Source organism: Neolamprologus multifasciatus, chromosome 14, assembly GCF_963576455.1.
Source record: "Neolamprologus multifasciatus chromosome 14, fNeoMul1.2, whole genome shotgun sequence".
Classification (NCBI taxonomy): domain Eukaryota; kingdom Metazoa; phylum Chordata; class Actinopteri; order Cichliformes; family Cichlidae; genus Neolamprologus; species Neolamprologus multifasciatus.
The window spans coordinates 11,239,690-11,258,950 of NC_140452.1; the positions used below are offsets into that span (position 1 = coordinate 11,239,690).

General features: G+C 39.6%; 1 long non-coding RNA gene across 1 annotated transcript in view; it reads right to left on the reverse strand.

Moving 5' to 3' along the window:
- LOC146503607 (uncharacterized) overlaps positions 1-19,050 on the reverse strand; it is a 56,076-nt gene extending 37,026 nt beyond the window's left edge. The window contains exon 1 of the long non-coding RNA XR_014877868.1: positions 18,415-19,050. This is a non-coding gene — a long non-coding RNA (uncharacterized LOC146503607). The remainder of the gene's footprint in view (positions 1-18,414) is intronic.
- Between the last annotated feature and the right edge of the window lie 211 nt (positions 19,051-19,261).

Below are 19,261 nucleotides of genomic sequence, written 5' to 3' on the forward strand. Positions count from 1 at the left end.
TTTCTGGCTGTAAGACCAGTGGTAAAAGCCACTGCAGGGAACTGATCTTCCTCTTTGCCATGGGGTAAAGATGAAGAGACTATGACCAGCCGTGCCTCAGTGCAGTAATTGCATCGATGAGAAGGGAAGCAGTAGCTTGCAGGCAGGAATGGGTCATCATTACTCTGTGTGAAGCTTCCAGCCCTAAGGTAGGTCATTACTGCCGTGTGTCAATAGCTGATGCTGTTCTATGATAGAGGCCAAACTGACCTCCCAGGGTCATGTGATCACTTCCTGCCTGTTCTGACAATAACTAGGATGCCACTTTATCTTCTGTCTTTTGCGGGTGAATCTCCAAAATGGTTGAATATGATCTTGGACTTCCTGCAACTAGAAGAGAAATGGAGATGAAGCCACTACATCTTTCCTCTACTCACCAGTCTTGGCATTGTTCCTTTGATAATGTCATTCGCATCCTAGTCATAGACTGATCTGTGGTCTACGTCTCTCTAATTTCCTCATCTCATCCATCCTGCGGCGGACAGCCGTTATCTCTTCTTCTATATGACCGACATCTGCAGAGTACGGCCAAATCATTTTACTATCCCGCAGGGAAACAATCCTCCAATAACTTCCAACTCCATCCAGGAAGTCCTGAATTAACCATGAAGCTGGTTTGCCAAGTCATACGCTTTTATTCATTTTATCAGACCTGCCTGATTGTTTGAGTAATTACTATTCTACAGTGTGGCTCTTTCCTTTATTACTCTGAATTCAAGCCAGTCGTGGTTCAGCTCTGAGGTTGCTGTAGTGTTTATGGTGCAATTCACATGTGACGGGCTGCACACACAGGGCACAAAAAACTAACAACATAGTCATTATGAACGCAGTAATGATCACAGTTGTTGCTAAATAAATGGTCACTGTTGACCGTATAGCAGATTTATTCAATAATAGAAAGTGGAGAATTGATGCCCTTTGTGCCTCTTTGTTAACGCAATCTAACCCATTTCTATCTTTTCTTTTCTTTCTTTTACTCCAAAACAATTGCTATTTCTCATTAGCAAGCCTTTTATGTAACATTTAACAATTACCTTGGCCTTTTCCAATTTTTCACGTGAAATCCTGATCCCTTTGGTCCTCACCCTATCGAGCATACAACCTTTCCTCTTTCATCTCACCGTCACTATCATGATGTCTGCAACATCTCACAAATTTTCCTCACAAAATGTTTCCAAAACCCAATTTATACAGTGACAGGATGCACCTATCTGTTGAACGGCTGAGGATTGCTGCTCTTTGTATCCGCTCTTTGACTTGCTCACAGTTGTAATTCCAGCCCTGGGCAGTATGTGACTTGCTCTCAATATTCTTGCATCACAAGTTTTCTTTGGGTTTGGCAGACATGAAGTAAGTTGCATAAAATGAGAGGGATGTCAAAAGCTCTTCAAAAATTAGTTGGTGACATGGCTTATCCATGACTATTGATTCCACCTTACTAAAGCTAAAACTTTGCCGATATACCACTGTTTAAACAAGATATTCATAATCGCTCAGGGAGGCCATCTCCCATGACCGGTTGAGGTTGAGGGGAAAGAGACAGGACAAAAGACACATTGCAAAAGAGAGCCACACTTTAGCCAATTAGTTATTAGCCAATAACTAATCATTAAATTCAAAGTGATGTACAGTGGGGCAAAAAAGTATTTAGTCAGCCACCGATTGTGCAAGTTCCCCCACTTAAAATGATGACAGAGGTCAGTAATTTGCACCAGAGGTACACTTCAACTGTGAGAGACAGAATGTGAAAAAAAAATCCATGAATTCACATGGTAGGATTTGTAAAGAATTTATTCGTAAATCAGGGTGGAAAATAAGTATTTGGTCAATAACAAAAATACAACTCAATACTTTGTAACATAACCTTTGTTGGCAATAACAGAGGTCAAACGTTTACTATAGGTCTTTACCAGGTTTGCACACACAGTAGCTGGTATTTTGGCCCATTCCTCCATGCAGATCTTCTCAAGAGCAGTGATGTTTTGGGGCTGTCGCCGAGCAACACGGACTTTCAACTCCCGCCACAGATTTTCTATGGGGTTGAGGTCTGGAGACTGGCTAGGCCACTCCAGGACTTTCAAATGCTTCTTACGGAGCCACTCCTTTGTTGCCCGGGCGGTGTGTTTTGGATCATTGTCATGTTGGAAGACCCAGCCTCGTTTCATCTTCAAAGTTCTCACTGATGGAAGGAGGTTTTGGCTCAAAATCTCACGATACTTGGCCCCATTCATTCTGTCCTTAACACGGATCAGTCGTCCTGTCCCCTTGGCAGAAAAACAGCCCCATAGCATGATGTTTCCACCCCCATGCTTCACAGTAGGTATGGTGTTCTTGGGATGCAACTCAGTATTCTTCTTCCTCCAAACACGACGAGTTGAGTTTATACCAAAAAGTTCTACTTTGGTTTCATCTGACCACATGACATTCTCCCAGTCCTCTGCTGTATCATCCATGTGCTCTCTGGCAAACTTCAGACGGGCCTGGACATGCACTGGCTTCAGCAGCGGAACACGTCTGGCACTGCGGGATTTGATTCCCTGCCGTTGTAGTGTGTTACTGATGGTGACCTTTGTTACTTTGGTCCCAGCTCTCTGCAGGTCATTCACCAGGTCCCCCCGTGTGGTTCTGGGATCTTTGCTCTCCGTTCTCATGATCATTTTGACCCCATGCGATGAGATCTTCCGTGGAGCCCCAGATCGAGGGAGATTATCAGTGGTCTTGTATGTCTTCCATTTTCTGATGATTGCTCCCACAGTTGATTTTTTCACACCAAGCTGCTTGCCTATTGTAGATTCACTCTTCCCAGTCTGGTGCAGGTCTACAATTCTTTTCCTGGTGTCCTTCGAAAGCTCTTTGGTCTTGGCCATGGCGGAGTTTGGAGTCTGACTGGTTGAGGCTGTGGACAGGTGTCTTTTATACAGATGATGAGGTCAAACAGGTGCCATTCATACAGGTAACGAGTGGGGGACAGAAAAGCTTCTTACAGAAGACGTTACAGGTCTGTGAGAGCCAGGGATTTTCCTTGTTTGAGGTGACCAAATACTTATTTTCCACCCTGATTTACGAATAAATTCTTTACAAATCCTACCATGTGAATTCAAGGATTTTTTTTTTTCACATTCTGTCTCTCACAGTTGAAGTGTACCTCTGGTGCAAATTACTGACCTCTGTCATCATTTTAAGTGGGGGAACTTGCACAATCGGTGGCTGACTAAATACTTTTTTGCCCCACTGTATAAACATAAAGAGAATTAAAAAGGTGAGTGAAGAAGAAACACTCATCAGCATCAGAAGAAGCCCCAAGCATCCCAGGCCTACTGCAGCAAAACTAAGAGGGGCTTCACAGTCACCTGATCTCATCATATGATCTCACTATAAATTTCAATTCAGTTTTATTTATGCAGTGCCAAATCACAACAACAGCACCCTCAAGGTGCTTTATTTGTAAGGTAGACCCTACAAAAATTAAAAAGGAAAGCTTTAAGCCTAATCTTAAAAGCAAAGTGGGTGTCTGTCTCCCAAATCTAAACTTCCACAGAAGAGGGGCCTGAAAACTGAAGGCTTTGCCTCCATTCTACTCTAGAAATCCAGGTCTTTATGTCTTCAAGACATTCCTGCAGTTTAACTAAATGGTGTGTGCCATCTAGGTTCATGGAGAGAGCTGGGTATCATCTGCATAACAATAAAAAAATATGCTATGGTTTCAAAAGATAATGCCTAAAAAGTTGAAATACAAAGGGTGAAGGACCACTAAAGATGCAAAAGGTGTCCAGGAGACAACCAATAGCCATATGCCTTTATTACCTGAACTCAACCTTTGAATGCAGAGGATAAGCCATTCAAGCTCCTCCCTATTTCTAAAGGAGGCATGAGCCTCAATCAGGGCTGTTCGATATAAAGATATATATTGGATGACGATATAAAAACGTCTATCATTTCCTATCACGCTATCATTTGTTTCGTGGTGTCATAAAATAAACTGTTTACAGCAATATTTTTTCATCGTTTTGATGGTCACTGTAGTGGCTATATTAATTTCTTAAAGTTCTCTCTCTCTTATATTTAATATAACCACACTATGGACGACAAGCGCCTGTTTTTACGTGTTGTCGTTAGCAACAGTGACAGTAAAACCATTGCGTGGCTCCGCTGTCCGCTTGTTTGTTTTCCATGTAAACCTTCCACAATAAAGCTCAAGATCCTGTTGAGACTTTTCAAAATAAACTGAATCAAGTGAAAGAGTATGCAGAGAGTTTACGGATGAGAAGAAAAAAAAGAGCCGTCAGGTGCTAAAAAATAAACCTTACACTCAAACTTATGTCTAAAAATGTATAGTTTCATGCATCGGTTAAAACACTCGACTCCAGGTACACAACGCCCAGCTGGAAAAAACGCAAGTCGAGTTGCCCGAGATTCACAGAATTTACAGAAAATATTACATTTTTGTGATTATATCGTTGTCAGGACGATAAATGTCTTATATCGAGATATTAGATTTTTGTCATATCGCACAATCGAATTTCTTTAGTCAATACCCAGAGTTTGTGATCATCGGTGAGGGCATAGATCTGAGCTCTCTTTTCACCACAACACACCAACACAGCATTTATATCACTGCAGATACCACACCAGATGCTGCAGATCCTATGCCAATCGATCTGACATTCCACCACTCTACTTCCCTCACTCTTGAAAAAGACCCCCAAATCTTCCACTTAGGGTAGCAATGCATTCTAAGCTAAAAGTGACTCATGCCTTTTCCAAAATAGAACCATATCCTCAGACTTGCTGCCAATTTCATGCCAGCTGCCTTACAGTTAGCTGAAAACTACCCCAGCACAAGACGGAAGTCATGACCCAATGAAGCCAACACAACCACGTGATCAGCAAAGATGACAGAGGACAGCCTGAAACCATTGAACCCAACAGTTTACACCTCTGATTAAACCTAGAAACTCTGTGGATAAAATTATGAAAAGGAAGAGAAAGAAAAATAAATCAAAAACACCAGACTGATAACTTCAAGTCTTACGATATGATTACATGAGGTTGACAAAAAACAAACAAGCAACAGTGCTTAGCTACTGTCCCAAATCAACTTTATATTTCAACTTTAAAGGTTTGGAGAAGAAAACTGCTGAAGAGTTGTGATGTGTTCATCATCTAACTCATCTAAGTTCACTGTGTCATCATTTTGGTTTCTTTAGTTTGGATCCGTCTCTCAGTTCGACTCCTTATTAAACACAAATCATTAGATTTGCCTTCAAATTCACATGCATTAATCTTATACTCAAAGCTACTGGTTGGATCCTCAGTTATACAACTATCAATCACCCGTGACTTATTCGCTAGTCGAGTCCTGTGTGAGTCCAAAGACGAGATGTGTGCAGCCAGCGGAAACTGCATGAGTTTGCGCAGCGGCAAGAAAGAGCAAAACAAGCTGCAAGTGAAACACGGTAGTCAATTAATACTGGGTTACAGAGCCTTTTTTGAAAGCCTAATTTTCCAGCAACCAGGCTTTGTAGAGTTACACAACTCTTCAAAGAATTGCACTATATCTGATAACCTGATGTTCTGTCTCTTCCTTCTGTATATCCTCTTAATCAGTCATGTAATGAACGACACTGGTGCTACAGTTTGGATTAATTATACATCAACCCAATTAGACACAGTACATCGATGCTACAGCTTTATCTGATTACAAGACCAATGAAAAGATGAAAAACTCTTCATATTTTACATAAGTAGGCCTTCTGTATCTCCTTGAGGACACAGAGTCGAAGCAAATTAGTGCAAATATTTTTCTTGGATAAAGGACAAATCACATGCTAAATTTTTTGTCACAAGTTGCGTTTTTCCAATTTGTGTTTGTAATTAGGGTGTGCAGGACCCAGACATCCAGCGGATAATCTGGCCTTTCTGTATTAGACGGGAAGTGGACCGTGAAAGTAATTGGTGAGTGGAGCACAAATTGGATCTAAGCGTGATGCGATTTTTATTCCTCTGAGGCAATGTTTGCAAAGCGATTAGAACAATGCTGCGGCTGCACATTTTCAAAAAACTTTATTACATACATTTGCACACATTTATGATTGAATGTTAACAGCTCCAGTAATCAACCTGAAGGTGGTAAGTATTATGCAAAGCTTACCATCAGCTGGGGAAAAAGGTTACGTTTACAATGGCTTTGGCACTATGATAAATGAACATGGATCATAAATAAATAATAAAAATTTAAATGATTTTCATCGCTCAACTGTTTCAAAAGCATTCCAGTTAGGATTTCTATTAAATACTCCAAAATAAAGTGCCAAATCAACCACAGAGAATCTAAAAAAATATAAAATCCAGAGGGACGGCTTATATCCAGTCCTGCTCCTGGAGACCTGTTGCATGATTTACCAAAAGTTATGTGAGGCAACTAACAAATAACATGATTAGACACAGATTCATTAGGAAATCGCACCAAATGGTAATGAGATCTTGTGCCTGAGCAGTTAACCACTGGGGATTCAGTAAGGCAGTAATAATCATACTCGTGCGACCAGAAAGCATAGAGATTGGATATATGTGCAGTCTGTGAACACTTCCCGCTGATAAATGGGGTTTTATCACTTCGGCAGAATCTTGGCCAGTATGCCTGCCTGAATACTGAACAGGACTATTGTGTAGATGGGGAGTGAGGATGAATGGCAAGACGATTTACTCTGAGGACAAGGAGGTGTGCAGAAAGTGATGCCATTAAGCACGAAGGTGTTGTGCCAACATGAAGATGAATGTAAGCTCCTTTCTAGCTACAGTACAGTGGATTTTGGATTAAAGCAGGTCAAAGATAAACAAACTAACAATGATTATCAGAGCCATTCTTTAAAACTAAGAAAAGGAGCACATAGTTACATTTCAGAAACTGGCACCAGAAAATAACTGCCATTTTTGCAAACTGAAATTACTTAAATGATTAATCAATTATTCAGATAGTTGGAAAAGTAATTAGTGTGGAAAAAAGTAATTGATATATTGACTAATCCGTTCGGCACATCTTAAAATTAGGGCTAAATCAATACTGGATTTTGAAGGTTAATGACAATACCAATATGTAAGTCAGTAAGAAAATTAAATTAAATTAAATGACTGTACATCACAAAAAAACAAAGTCTATAAATATCTGTAGTACAGGTTTGGATGGGCTTGTATTTCTATAGCTAAAACATTCAACTGTCCAACAGCAAGGGTATCGAGCTGTTTGAGGGGAAATGGCACTCCAAAAAATGTGCAACAACTACTGTCCCAAAAAACTCAGTTCTACAGTTTTGTTTAGATTCCAGGTGCCATTGAATCTTCTCCAGGAGGCTGTGTTCCACTGCAGCTCACTCAGTATTTACAATTTGATCACCACTCTTGCCATACCTCTGCATGGCAAGAACAGAGGCGCAAGTTTCTTCACAGGTAACAAGTGGTACCATAAACTAACACCAGAGCCGGGATTGCATTCAACAGCGATTGAAGTTCAGCCACTCCCTTAAGTAGTGGCTCTCAACAAGGTCATCACAGGCAGGTGCATGATTGCCAGCAAGTATGTGGAAAGAAATCTCCACCGAGTCCCACTACTGCACAAAAACCAATACACCCACATGCACATGCACACACATGTAAAGACACTAATAAATAAGACAGAAACTGGCAGGTCGGCACAGTGAGGACAGAGCAACCATGAAGGTGAACTCTTGATCAAAAGCAGAGAACTCCATTTCAATCTTAACAGTCCTCAAAATGTAAAGAGAACTTTCACCATCTACAATTTAAATGAACTCCATTTCCAGAGAAAAATCAAGTGCTAAAGCTTAAAGTCCCATATTTCTTCTTAACATCCACATGGTCATTTTTGGACTGCCCTGCATTATTATTAATGATTTGGAATATTAAGGCTTCTCTGGTGTGGTAGGCAACAAAAACTGAGATACAACCGTCACAGAGGGATTATAGTAGTGATGCAATGGTTCTGAAACCAAGACCAAATCCACAATACATGCACCACCAGCCTTCTAAAGATCGTGGTCCTATCCGAACCACAGATTTGGAAAATCATTACACTCGGAGTCTCAAACAGTATACTACAGGTGGCAGCATTGTTATCAGTACTAATTGTTTAAATTTAGCTGTACCTAAAGCACTTGAAAGTTTACATTATCAGCACCCTGCTGAGCTCACCACACCACATTTTGCAAATCTAATTGGTGGGGTTGAAAACTGGTGGGTTCTTCCCTGGTTGTGCTCTGTGCCTGTGGCAGTAAACCCCCATCAATTACCTGCTACAATCTGTTTCATGCTCAACACGAAGGAATGTGTCAACAACCCACAATACTGTTCTGCACACACATGAAAGCCTGGCCATCCAAATAGCGTAAAACCTCTGACAGCATAAATTACCGGGCGGAAAAAGGTGAAGGCGCTGAACATGTATCAACCCTCGTCTGCTGTCAAAGACCTCAGACAGGGAAACAAAGGAACCCACAGTGGCTGAGCAAAAAAATAGACAAGGATGTAAAATGTGCAGTTAGAGGGGATAAGAAGACCAGCCAGTTGTGCTGGACAAAACACTGGTCGACCAATAGGTAGAAAAGTCATACAGTAGCATCTTTTAAGGGACTGTCAGTAGGGCTGTGCGATATGACCAAAATCTCATATCCCGATATTAAGACATCTATCGTCCAATAACGATATAAATCACAAAAATGTAACATTTTCTGTAAATTCTGTGAATCTCGGGCAGCTCGACTTGCGGGAAGTGTTTCCAGCTGCGCGTCATGTAGCTGGAGCTGAGTGTTTTAACTGATGCATGAAACTAAACATTTTTAGACATAGGTTGTAACGGCCGCCGTTTTCTTTGTGAGTATTTATTACACAGGGTGCTGCGGGGAAAAGCCTGTTCTAATGTTTGAGTCTAAGGTTTATTTTTTAGCACCTGACGGCTCTTTTTTGCTTCTCATCCGTAAATACTCTGCATCTTTCACGTGATTAAGTTTATTTTGAAAAGTCTCAACAGGATCTTGCGCTTTATTGTGAAAGGTTTATGTGGAAAATAAACAAGCAGACACGCGGTGGTTTTACCGTCGTTGTTGCTAACGACAACGCATAAAAACAAGCGCTTGTCTGTCTGTAGTGTGGTTATATTAAATATAAGAGAAAGAGAGAACTTTAAGAAATTAATATAGCCACTACAGTGACCATCAAAATAATGAAAAAATATTGCCGTAAACAGTTTATTTTGCGACACCACGAAACAAACGATAGCGTAAAATGCAACGATAGACGTTTTTAGATCGTCATCCGATATATATCGTTATATCGAACAGCCCTAACTGTCAGCTCTTATAATAGTGACTTCCTGTTCACCGAAGTAAACAGGAAGCAAAAATAGCCTTCAGTCGTGTGTGGTGGCAAGACAAACAACTTCCAGCACAATCCAGTGTGCTCATTGTGTAGTTGTGGAAGAGGAGCTGTGGAACTGTTTGATGAGGGATATGTGTGGGTGCCTCTGCCATTGTTCGGCACAGTTGAGAATCATTTATCACAATAGGAGCACCTGGTGTTCAGAAAAAGCTTGAACAGAGCAGGAGCTGGAACACCACAACCAGAGCGTCTTAGCTAACAAAGAGGGCGAATAAAGCAACATCTTTTTCCGCATCTATCACTGTTCCTCTTCACATCTCACTCCCGCTCCTCTCTCCAGCTCAGCTTTTCCCTCCTTTTTTCAGCCGCTTTTAACATGCCTCCATCTCCCCATGTTAATTTGCTGCTTCAGTGACACGCATCATTGGGGGAGTCATTTCTAATAACCCCGCCTGCCCCCGTACAAGTGCCTTTGAGTCATGCGCTAAGATGTCATTCAAATTATTAAGCATAATGGTGAAAATGATGCATTTCTAAAGCTTTCCTTGCTTCCTGACATGACTGCGGTAAACTCAACACAGCTAACCAATCCTCCGACATTTTCCCTACCCCCCAACCCTCTTCACAGATAAACCCCATGTCCCCATCTCATCTTTTTGAGGAAGAGCACGTACTGAGGTGCTGAGGTAAATCATTTCATTTTCCTGAACATTTTGCCACAAGAAAAATCTTTTTATTTCTGAGGGATCTTTGTGTCACAACCTCCTCAGTGTCTTATCGCATGTCATGATGCACAGCTTCTCATTTAAAAGGGTTTCAAGGTAGAGGGGCTAGAGCTTTCTTTACCTTCTTTTCCCTGACCTGAGTCAAAGTAATTATTCATTCACGCAGGGCCGTCAGGGATGATCCGCATATGACATTTTCCCTTAGCTGCTTTGTTGTTGCAGATCCAAGGCAGAAAGATTGTCAGAGCCCAACATCTGCTGTTGTCTCCCTTAGCCTCAGCTCAGTACAACACATCTAGGCAGCTAAGAAACTAACTGAACAGAGCCACAGGGATTCTCCTTTTCTCATTTACAAACATTTTAGCATAAGCAACACATGTGAGGCAGATGGCAAGCTCCAAACATACCCACACAATAATGTTTATTATTTCAGTTATGCATTATGTTAAAGTAACACAAACCGAGGTGCAGGACAACTTCCTGTAATATGCAGACCATTACATGAGAACGTGTTGTATCGCTACAACCTGACAGAGAAACTGTTTTCCTTTGTCTCTGTTTATTTTCTAATTTCACAAATACAGCCTAGACTGCCTAGACGATGCCACGGTGTTCTGGATTAAAAAAGCAGAAAGCAGATGCCTCTGTAATAAAGACAATTAAACAAGCAGCTGCACCATCTGCCATTGTCCGTGACCAAAGTAATGAGTGGAAAAAGAGGTCTGAGAGGAATTTTGGGAAGGTAGCGATGTGCATACATTCTGAGGCTTATAAACGCCAAGGACCTGCAAAAGTGCCAAGATGGGTCAAACCACACTTATTTTTTTCAATCTGTGTAATAAGTATGACAGAGGCTTTTTAAGCAATTAAGCAAAGATGGCATTCAGCTTAAAGGACCCAAAACAGATTAAAGATGCAGGACAATATAATCTCTGGCATTAGTCATTCCTCCTCCTCTTCGTTTCCAGCCTTACTTCTGCCTCCTGCGTGGCCTGAGCTATAGAAGATAAGTGGTGGGGCAGTGTGTGACCTTGCCCATCTGGGGGTGATTAACTCATTATGCCTTAGAGAGTGGTGACATTCATGCTTGGAGGCCAGCAATTGTCCTCCTTCAAAGGAACAGCAGCAGGTGAAGAAGAGAGAACATTATCAGCAAGACGGGGGAAAAAGAGGGTTACAGCCTCACATGCAATGTAGCAGTGAGATTTCTTTAACATCAGCAATGAGCATATATCGAATGAGGTATTTTACATTGAATGACCATCTATCAAACTATTTCCCATCTTGTTTAGCACAAATTAAACAGCTTTAAACTGTTTTCTATTGTAAAGCTTAGTGTTAATATATACACAAGCATGAAATTATTACTGCAGCATTCAAAGGCAGGGTCAGAGTTTCAGTGAGATTCTTAGCAAAGACTTGAAATCGTATGTGTTCAAGTGCTGCTGTGTGAAAAAACGTGAGCAAACTTGCATAGAAGTTACTAGATATGGGAAAAAAATGAAAGGTTAGTCTGATGTGTTATCTGAGTGCATGTGTGGGCTGAAAAGGATGGTTTGCCATATTTTTCTGCCCCACTTCATACAACCAGAGACAAAAGCTGGCCTTGGCAAAGCTGCTTCGTTTTCCTTCAGCGTGTTTTTCAAGCTGAAGGTTTTAGAAACGCTTCTTTCTTTGGTGGTCAGAATTTTATTGAACAGAGAGACACAATTTGGTTCACAGTGAGAACTTTTTACTTTGTGTATTCCTTGATTCATTTAAATATACACCACAGGAAATATATAATGCTACACAAAATTAAAAAAAAAAAAAGAATCGAATACGCTAGTACTGTCACAAAGGCACAAGAGGAATCTTGGCTATTTTTGTTTTTACTTTTGTTACGTTATAATAAATAATCTACTTTCAAATACTGACGGACCTTGTCTTTAATTAACAACAATCAGACAAGGTTTTGGGGTGTCTCCCACTGTGTTTGTTAACACACATCATTAATCAAGGGGGGGTTCCATTAAGCAGGTCACTCAGGATCATGCTAAACAATTAAGCTTTGATTAAGAGATTGCTCATCAAGCCATCCCACTAGCAGCCACTGGCACATTTAAAACCCTTAGGATAGGATGCTTTCCATCTACAGCCCTTTACTTGGAAACACTGGTGCTGGCAGTCGATTACAAGTGTACTTAGCTTCAAATATCCTGGGGTACGCAGACAGACATATCCACACAAGCTATTCAAGTTAGCAAAGTAATAATAATACATGCAGTAGTTTCTTTTCAACTGCTTCTACCTTCCCTAGATGCCATTACAATACATGACAACCAACTGCTGCTTATTTTTGCCAACAGTTTTCTTTTCTATTGAATAAAATCCCCCAGCTTTCATGAACATCTCTGCTCTAAGCTTGTATGAATAGTTCTTTTTGAAAAGACTGCAAGGTGAAATGTAACGCCTCCTCCCACTCCACACCTAACTGAACCACAAATCTCAAGGAGAGCAGATAAGTGAAGAGAAAGGAAAGTGTGGGCAGGCAAGGGTGATGTGATAAAGAAGAGTGTGGGATGGAAAATTAGCCAGAAGAGTTGAATAGAAAGATGAACTCTGGGTATTCAACACAGAGAAATAATAAATACTGTTCATAATCTAAACTGACACATTCAAAACAACTTAAACAAAAAGAGAATTTTAACACTTGCAACATAATTGCAAACACTAACATTCCCATTAGCTTGACTGCTAATTAGCAGCACTTAAATATAAAAGAAGGTTCAGTAATTACCAATCTAATAAGTGATTTGTAAAAGCAACATAAAACAAGTAGCAAGCTCCCACTGAGGCTTAACTGTGGGACACAATTGTTAAGCTGATGATGGCTGTGATTAAGGTATAACAACAGAATGGACAGAGCTGTTGTTGTAGTAAACATATTGTAACTGCGTCAATTTTGAGACTGAAGTCCATCCATGTTTACACCTCCTACCAAGGATCCTGGGCATCAGGCAAAACAGTGACATGGCATCTAAAAATCAAGACTGTTATTATCATATGTAATATATACTAGGCTGTTCAGGGATTGAGAGACCAAGTATTAATATACCGAAGAACCTGAATTTATCTGAAATGTTAAAAAGCTGCCACAGTATATTCATGAGCTAGCTAAGACAGAGTTAGCTGGATAGTGACATTGGTATAGGGCTGGGTATCGTCACCGATTTCTAGAATCGATTCGTTTCCGATTCACAAGTTCCCGAATCGATTTGATCCATGATTCGATTCAATTCGATTCGATTCTGAATTTGACAGTCAGAAATACTATAATTCAGATCAGTACATTTACATATTTTTGTATCTATAAAAAGGAAGCTGACACTCGCAAGACTTTATCAAAGGTGTGAGTGTCACAGCAGATGTCTTTGTGTCAAAGTAGCTGAGGATAAAACACACAAAAACATGGTGATTTTCCTGGCCTGGGATTTTACAAAAATATTCTTCAGTACATCAAAAATGAAAGAAATCCATTAATCAACATATGAACGTTACCTCTGAAGTTACAGCGGTTTTATTAGAGACACGGCTAAGCATTTTGCATAATTTTAAAAAGTTTAAATTTGTTCAGTATTGAACGGCAGAAATTAGGTTTTCTTTTCGGAAGGGAAAAAAAAAACAGCGGCCGACAGCGCTGTAAACAACGGTAGACTTGTGCGTAACAAGCAAGCGAATAATGCAGAAAACAGACAGACAGAGAGAGACAGAGAGAGAGAGCTGTGCATGAAGTGTGGTGGAAGCAAAACAGTAAACGTCATGACGATGTTTTTGTGAAGCGTAGTTTGGATCTTCTTTTGCTGCTGGTTCGGTCAATATTGTTTGGAGAGAGATCAAACTAACAGCTTTAGAATCAGCGCAAAAGGGGCGTGAACACAAAGCGCGGACCCGCCGAAACATCGGAATCAGCGAGCTGTCGGCTTTCAGCCCCGACCGTGTCCGTGCCGTCGAGTTAGAAAGGCGACATCTCACTGATTCTGATGTGTGTTTTACGTCTTTGTGCAGAATCCATGTTCCTGCTCTCATTTACTGTCTTAGCTGTTTGGTGGTTGTTGAAATTTTGAGGTTTAACATGAGATTCTGGCATTTCGGGCAAAATAAATTTATATTAAAAAATCGATTCAGGATTTTAATGAATCGATTTCACGTTATCCAAGCCAGAATCGATTTTAATCGATAAATCGATTATAAAAACCCACCCCTACATTGGTACAACTTTATCTATTACAGCTATAATCAATAGATAATAGCATAATACAAAGATGGCGAAACTTAGTGGGTGGGAATTATGTAGTATATCCATTCACAAAAGAGTAGTGAGAAAGGAAGGGGTAGCAAGCTAGCTGTATTTTAGTTCCTCTATATGAATATGGCATTTGGTAGTTTACCAGAAAACAGTACAAACTAATATACAACCAAGCTAAATTATAGCAAACTCTAGGATCCTTGCACACTTCCTTAATTCTGACCTTTTTTCCATGTTTATTTTTTTAGACCATTCAAAGTCTGGTTTAGAGTAGTGTTGTGCAAAGCTAGTTGTTGTTTAATGTTTGTATTCACTCTTTAATCACCATTTGAGAAATTTCTGGTTTGTTTTGCTGCAACTGTCGAACAAATATAACAAGAACAATAAAAACATCACAGTTAAGAACTTAAAGAACCAGAAATAACTGCAGCATATTGCAGTGATATTATATCGTCTGGATTTGTTCAACAGAGTGATGTTGCAAGTATAAACAGCCTCTGGGTGTGAGACTGTACCTGCATCCTGATGATACTAAGATCTATTCACCATGAAGAGGGTGTGATGCATCGCATGTTTCTAAGCTAATATCAGCTACAAATGCACTATAGTCACTGTAGTAGAGCAGGAGATGCACTAACATCACATCCTTTGGAATTTCCTAGTAAATCTGTTTTCAACATTTACTTTTAAATACTTGTGCTTGTCTTTCACATCAGCCATACATACTGTTTTCTAGGGGTGGGGGAAAAAATCGATACAGTGTAGTATCGTGATATTTTGTTTGCTAATAATGTATCGATACAGGGACAGCAGAAATCGATATTTTGTTACAAAAAAGGTTATTGTGCTCTGACTTCAGAGCATGTTGATCCTTTTTCTGAGCAAGAATCCTGACATTCCTTCACTGTCCAAATGTGTTTAACTTTTTTTTGGCAGCAATAAACATGACAGTTTACTTATTTTAATTTAAGACATGTTTTATTTTAATTAAGTTTAAAACTTTTTTATTTAATGTAAAATTATATTTTGTTTTAATTTACTTTCAAATTCTTCAGTTGCTGAAGGGGCTGCATAGTTTTCATAAATTTCATAGTTCAGAATAGCTATAATTGTACCAGATGGTTGCATTCAGTTAAATTGGACTAGACTGTAATACAAACCGTTTAGTTTGTCAACAATAAAACTGAAATGAGAGAAAGACTGAGTGTGAGACTTTGATATTAGATAAAATGAATATTGATAAAGTTCACCTTTATGTACGGAATCTGAATATCGCAAAATATTTAAAAAAAATTGCAATAATATCGTATCGTGCGTTAAGTATTGTGATAATATCGTATCGTGGGATGTATGGTGATTCCCACCTCTACTGTTTTCCCGCATGTCAAAATTATTTATTCTGTTCACATGTTAGATGCACATCAGGATCAGATCACCTAACTTAGGGTCCATATAAACAATCGCGTTCTAATCCAGATTTTAATCAGATCAGATCTAATATTATATTATATCTTCCCTACATTTTTAGGTTGGGGTTTTTTTTTTTCTTCAATTAACTGTCAATGAATTGGGCAGAAAATCAAGTTTTCTACTGCCTGACAGTCAGAGACATCCTGGCCAGTTTACCATCCTCAGCATCATCATTTTCACCAACACTATTATTACAGACTATCAGTCCTCAGACCCACATCTCAACAGCACCCTTATCAGAAGTACTATGCAGGGATAATCTGTTTTGTAAAACAAGCTCAATATGTGGAAGTGCTGGTCAATAACACCATGTTTTCATTAAAACAAATGGAATATTATATAGCCTCTGAAGTCATTTATCACATTCGGTACTACAATGGGAATAAACAGAGATACAGCTTGACAGACAGAAGAGAGCGACAGGGAGAAGGATGAAATGCTAATTTTTGCCGCTTGTCCCACACAGCTGGTCTAACTGTTTGACATGTGTGATGAATGGTGTTGCACTGGTACTGCTGGCCTCTCACCTCCACTCATTGTCACCAGTCTAGAGACAAAGAAGAGGAAAAAAGCTGGGGGGAAAAAAACATCCTGCAGCACAAGCAGCACAAGCAGTAGATGCTTCCTTTCATCACCTCACACACAAACGCGCGCACACACATGCAGACGCTCCCTTTTCCCCACACAAATCCACTGGTACCAACATCAAAGCGCACAGACATTCAAATGCACACTCACTCCTGTTATCACACCCTGATAACTTGTATCCTACTGCAGTATGTATTTGCTGAGCAAAGCCTTTTTCTTTCTGGCTGCTTAACCAGTTTTCGCTCTCTCCAGACCGTCTCCACCAACGCCTGATGCAACAATTACAACCATATGAAAGCAAGGGCTTCTGGGATTACGCAAAAAAAACAGGTATTCCACCACAAACTGCATATTTGCTACACATCCCATTGCAGGAGAGAATGAATAAGAGGTGAAGTACACACTGGTAAGCAGCTGGAAATAAAAAATGGGACTGGAAGGGGAAAGTTGCTTTGTTGGCAAGGAACAGAGCAGTCATTACTCGTCCTACCCCCCAGGCACAGGGAGAGGAAGAGCTGCGAAACGGCAGCGCTTGCCTCCCAGTCTGCACTGATGGGTTTGTTTAAAAGGTCAGGATAGATCGGTGAACCTTTTTCATAAATATGAATGCAAAAACCTCTCAACCATTCCAAGGAAATATCATGAAAATGGGTTATTTACACATTATTCTTCGATTCTGTGTGGGGGGTGTTTTAAATTTTATGCCTTGCTATTCCAATATTTCATAAAGAATTTTTATCTCAACGCTACATGAATCTGTTCCATGACCTTATGCCAATAAAATAAATCTTTTTTTTCCAGTGCTTTTCCAAAATAATACAGTTTAACACCAGAAAAACATGATTAATGTATGTTTCCTGCCATGCCTATAATAGTGCACAGGAGATAAGTTATAACTGCAACAACTGTGAAAATGAAGGTAAGGGTTAAATTAATGGAAGTAAAGCTATATCAAAAACTAAGTTAGCAAGTATAAGTAAGATGATCTGTAAAGCCTGATATTTTTAAAGCCTGTGCCATGACACACCAAAGAGAAACTGCAGGGCTCGATCTCCCACTGCACCATGAGTCCAAACGCTCGGACAGATAACCAAACAAACAAATACATAAATAAACTCTTCAGGTTTCAGTGTCACTAAAAAAAAAAGAACCAGTATTAGAGAGAAACTGGCTGTTTTTCTGCATAAGTATGTTTTTCAGATGAAGGAGAGTCAAGAAAAATCCGGCAGCAAGAAAAAAGTGAGTGCAAGATGAGAGGCGGGGGAAAAAAGAACACTGATATGAGTAATTGTTGACATTTATGAGCAACTGAGGAAGAAAAAAAGGTTCAAACTGTTAAAAGTGTCTGCTTTACATATGCCATAATCATTCATGGCGAGAAACCACGCATGAAGTATCACAAGCCTGCACGAGGCATAGATCAGTGTCCAAAAAAGTTGCAACTGCAAATGTTCAACCAGATTTACAAGATGAAACCAAAGTGGTTGATTTCAAACTTAAGTATCAGATTTCACTAATTCAATAACTGGCGACAGCCTGAATTGATTTTGGCACATCTTACACGTTAAAAAAAACGTGTGGCTGGCAGTTAGCAATTAAGTAAATAATAACTCACGGAAGAATAGTGGGAAAGGAATACACGGATCAAGCTCCTCTTGCATAAGTATTATTAAGCAATTGTTTAATGGAGTCATCACTTTTGGCAGAATGGAGCATAGATTACACAAGGTCCTTGGCACCAACTAATTTAGCATTTGCTAAACACCAAATTTTTACTTAAACTGAAAACATCTTAGATGACGTAAAAACTGACCACAAACTTCACCCACTTCTCAAACTTTCTACTTGTCGACGATGACCCAACAGGTACCCATTTAACAAACAGTGTCTCATTATTGTAGTGGGTAGTCTTACCTCAAATCACGTGTCCTCTGCTCAACCAGCTCTGGAAATAATATTCGACTTCTGTGTGAAACCCGCTGGGCATTTTCAAGAACATGGTTTTGAGAACTCAGAAGATAACTCAGAAAAATTCGGTATTTTCACGTCGTGTCTCCACTGGCAGCTTTACGGAAATTGTCCTACTTTCATTTGAAACTGAAACTTGAAACATTTGACTTTTAGTATTTGTTGACCACTTGCTCATAAATTCCAGAAATGTGGGCCTCTTGCCCCCCCTCTTAGCCTCAGATGCACGTGACTGAGAGTGTTTGGTCTCGTGCTTGTTGTGCCAAAAAGTGATCGCTTGCCAAAACCTGATTTCCGGTATTTGCCAAAAACTGATTGGTCGTATTTAAACTGCTATAAATAACTTGTTGGTCTATAATATGTCAAACTTATGTCAAATGTATCCCTCATGAATGACATCAACTCAGCTTGAGCTACAAACAACATTCCTGTAACAAGGTAGAAGCCAATCAGTTTTTGGCAGTGACTTTTATATATCCTTTATTTATCCAGTTAAAAAAATGTTGTTGACATTAAAAATGTATTTTTTAAGAGTAATCTGGACAACAGGACAGTAGAAATTGCAATACATATAACAATAGTTCTGTAAACATATTCTAAGTGGACAAAAAGGACCGGATTGGTTATGGTAAGTACAATAACACAGAGTTATAAAGATACTTGAAAACCAGGTAATTTAATTTTTTTTATATATAACCCCTTTGTAAACCCTTTTCACCGAAGTCTAGTTACCAACATACGTAAAGATATTACACATAAAAAATACACGGAAACATTGGAAATCAGTTTTAGG